This window comes from Solanum tuberosum, unplaced genomic scaffold (assembly GCF_000226075.1).
Source record: "Solanum tuberosum cultivar DM 1-3 516 R44 unplaced genomic scaffold, SolTub_3.0 scf00176, whole genome shotgun sequence".
Taxonomy (NCBI): Eukaryota; Viridiplantae; Streptophyta; class Magnoliopsida; order Solanales; family Solanaceae; genus Solanum; species Solanum tuberosum.
This window is the reverse complement of record NW_006239100.1, coordinates 961,497-965,557: the sequence shown is the minus strand read 5'-3', so window position 1 is coordinate 965,557 and position 4,061 is coordinate 961,497. Positions and strand designations below refer to the sequence as shown.

Here is a 4,061-nt window from a genome sequence, read left to right as displayed (position 1 = left end):
ATTGTTCTTGTTGTAGCAGATCTGGAACTGATTCCATTGATCAAATCTTTGTGTCTGGGCACTTTGCCAATTATATCTGGAAATTCTTTCCAGGTTCCCTGGGCATTACTCACAGACACATTCCTCTAAGAAATACACTGATGGAGTGGTGGAGTATTCAATCTAAATCTGAGGTTCATAAACTTATTCTTCAAACTCTCTCTATTATCATATGTTGGAACTTGTGGAAGAACATGTGATATGCAAAATATGGAGGCAAAAAGTCTAGTAGTGCAAGAGTCAAATTCCTGGTCTTTAAAGATACTAGAACTACTTTCTAAAGCTTCTGAGAAAGGTAAAATTCACAGAAGTTCATCCTAATACAATTATATCTAAATTGATATTTTAATTACATGTATATAATTTATCTAAAACTGTCATATGAATGGGTTTATAAGTTGTATATAATGAAACTCAGAGAAAATTTGGGGCAGAAAGAATAATGTCAAAATTTCTGCTTGAAAGACATGACTCTAAATGGGCAATAATTAATCCAGTCTCCAAAAAAAATTAAAGAAGATGATTTCGGCATATAATAAACGAAAAGAACCTTCAGCAGATCACTAATCCTTACATAGTTCTTGCGCTATCTTCAATTATCTTGTTAGCATAAATTGTACTAATAATAGCTAAAATATTTCCTTGCAAACAGTTTATATTCATCAACATTAATCATATGCGGAGAGCACAATAATCATTATAACTGAGAATTGGAGGTCAAGGATATCTAACTAGATGAAGTAGGAGGATAACATAAATATGTTGCATCACTATGTGTCTAGAGGCTCTGGCAGAACAGCAACAAGAATCATGGTAACTAGCCACACCCGCTCTTAGAACCCAAATTGACTATATGAATAGAGTTTCAGAAGAATGTGACTTACTTTCCAGGTCACAAGCTTTGCTCGAAGCAATTGCCACTGATTTGTCCCAAATACATGCTCTGTACATTATCTGCACAACATCCATTCAAAGGAAAAGAAAAAAGCTACGAATAATGACCAATAAAAGCTTAACTAACCAGAGCTAAACTTATACAACCAAAGCAGAGGTAGTGATAATAAAGGACGACTTCCACAGAAAGCATACCTCACAGTTATTACTTGGTTCATTTGATCTATCTTGCAGCTGAGTAACATAGCTGAAATTGCCTTAACAACCCACGATTCCACCTCAATATCATCAATCTGCAAAGAGCAAAAGACCAATGGTACGACCAAACTGTGGAGAACAAATACAAACTACAAGACATGGACAATAAATGTACGTTCAATGTGTCTTTGATCATGGAATAAGGAATTTGACCAGTTTTTGTCTTGCCAAGATCTACCAAGGTCAATAATCACATTTTTCTACACAATCTTCATGGAGAAGTCCTGCAGCATTAACCAGAAGAATCAGGCCAAGGGCACCATTATAAATTCAAGGGTTCACTCATAAAATACAACAAAGTTCCATTTAGCAGAAATGCAAGTACTGACCACATGTTTTTAATAATTCTGAATTTGCCTCCTGGAAATTCATATAATCATCTAACCTCCTACAACACTAACCTCGTGATATGCTAGAGCATGTTTAGAATCTTTCTCCAATTGACCTATAACAGGCATATCTAGCTAGCCACACTACCATATTAAAAGCCAAGAGTAAATATGGCAAGTAGTGTACCCAAAATAGTAAAAATCAGACCACACTGTGTATGATGTTGGTTGCTTAATTTCAGCTACCTATCAAATCACTTAGATCAACGGTGACGAGGGAGGCAACCATGCCGTACTATAGTAGAGTCTTTGTTTGGATAACCTTGGTGTCCGGGCCAGTTTTCATGCTCTCAAACTAGTTCCATAGTATACATGTCACCTCCCACCAACATCAGGTATCAGGTAACTCTAATACAAGAGTTTAATTTGATGCACCTATACAATTACATGCTAGCAATAGAACATATCCAATGCACAAAAAAAATGCTCTACAAGATACCGACAGAGCATGGGAAAAGAAAGCATTTGGCAATTCAAAATCTCAATGAAAAACAGTAGATTGTTCGAATTAGAAAAGAGTTGCCTTTCTACCCAAGCAATTCAACTTTAGAGTTCTGTTGAACATAGATATACCTGAAACATGTCAGGTGCCTTGACAAAGGCAATAATTGCATGGAGAGCTTCTTCCTTTTCATTCAGAAGCATCTTCATCCAAGAAAGTTCCCAAATACTGTATAAGAAACTTGAAAGACTCTTTTGCAGAGCTGCAAATATGGATGTGAGTCAGAGAAGAATGCAAAAATTTTAAGCACTCCAGAAAATACAAGTCATTCACTCTTACTCCTTGGTTTTCTTCATAATGTTTGAGATCTTATGGAAGAGCCCCATATGATCTTTGACTCCAAGATTTCACTCTTTCAAGAAGCTATCTATCTTTTTGAAAGATGGAAAGATATGTTCAACGACTTTTCCATTTATGGCCAAATTAAGGGCTTTCATGTACACAAAGAAACGGCTATAGGGATTCTCCAACAGGTTGTAGAGATTGAACAAGCTGAAGTGAGAGGAGGAACAAAGCGCACAGTGACACTAGAAACAAAAAACTCCAGGAATTCAAGTGATTAATTTCAAGACATGATACATTTTTAAGCGAAATGCAGGCTTATCACTTGGTTGTTGAGAGAGTGTAATGGATATGAGCTCTGCCATCTCGTGTACTTGGTCCTAACTCTCAGGTTTCTTGACAAGGTTGCAGATTATAGTGAAAATGCACTCGAGATCTGAGGTAGAAATCAATTAAAGCAGATTACATAACTCAGAAAATAAACAAAACTCAGAAAACATAACATGTGAAAGGATGGTTTCAATGTGCCAGACAATCAGAGGTTGTTTCACATTGATGAAAAAAGAAGAGATGCCTCTAAATAATTTATTCAAAGACAGAAGTCCCGTATGTGCTAGATAACATAATTTGACTCAGGAATTTATTAAAATATCATGGAGAATTTCTGGTTTATATATTTTGTTGTTCTTATTGAAAAGATGTTGAGCGAGCTTGTATTCACATTGACTAATCTAACTGTAGTTTGTTACAGCACACAAGCACATGTATCGGGTAATTGTACCCACCAAGATTGGAATAGAAAGGCTCACACTAAGTGTAGTAACAAAGATTTCAACCACTGATCTCCATGTTGTTACTCCTAAGTCTTAACCACTAAGCCATTCCCATGTAGACTATTCTGGATCATTTCAATCAACTGAAATTTGAATTTTACCTTTCTCAGAAGCTTTAGAAAATATCAATGATAAATTATATACATGTAATTACTAAATAATGTATCAATGATAAATTATATACATGTACAGTATGAGGTGTTATAGAAACATATGATAAAATCTAAAATGGACCATTTTACTTGGTTCAACATCAAACTCCAACTAACTTCCTAAAACTTTGATATTCCTACAGCTTCAGTGTTTCAAGTTCTTTTCAAACTTCTATATTCAATTTGAGATACAACAAATCTGCAGCTACCGGGAACACAAACCTTAAAGCAGAATAGTAAATAGTGAACCTGGAGGATGTACTTTTACTAACCACTTGCACAATTTGCAGGTTCACAAGACATAAACAAAATAATACAAGAATTGATGCATAATAAACACAATACAAGGACAAGGCAATACAAATTACAACTCAATCTGAAATACCAGACCTCAGCAACATGGAGAATCACAAAGAGAGATGAAATACATAATTGAGTTAAAGATGAAAAACGTTAGCAGATCACTGAAATTGATGAATACAAGAACGTAATAGCTAGCTGAAGGCCTCAGAAATTGCAACTCATTAAAGAAAGCAACAACAGCAGAGTCTATCAATACGACTTCGAGTATAGAACGAGATTACTTATAGGATACAAAAGTTTATCGAGGTTTACGTGATAAAGTAGAAACCCTTCAGAATTTGGGTAATACAACTACGACCTAGAATCCCAAAAATCAACAAAAATAGTATCAACAACGCAAACAATAAAC

At 35.1% G+C, this 4,061-nt stretch overlaps 1 pseudogene; it reads right to left on the bottom strand.

Annotated features, from left to right (window-relative positions):
• Positions 1-591: 591 nt before the first annotated feature.
• On the bottom strand, positions 592-3,320 carry LOC102591251 (eukaryotic translation initiation factor 3 subunit M-like; annotated as a pseudogene).
• Between the last annotated feature and the right edge of the window lie 741 nt (positions 3,321-4,061).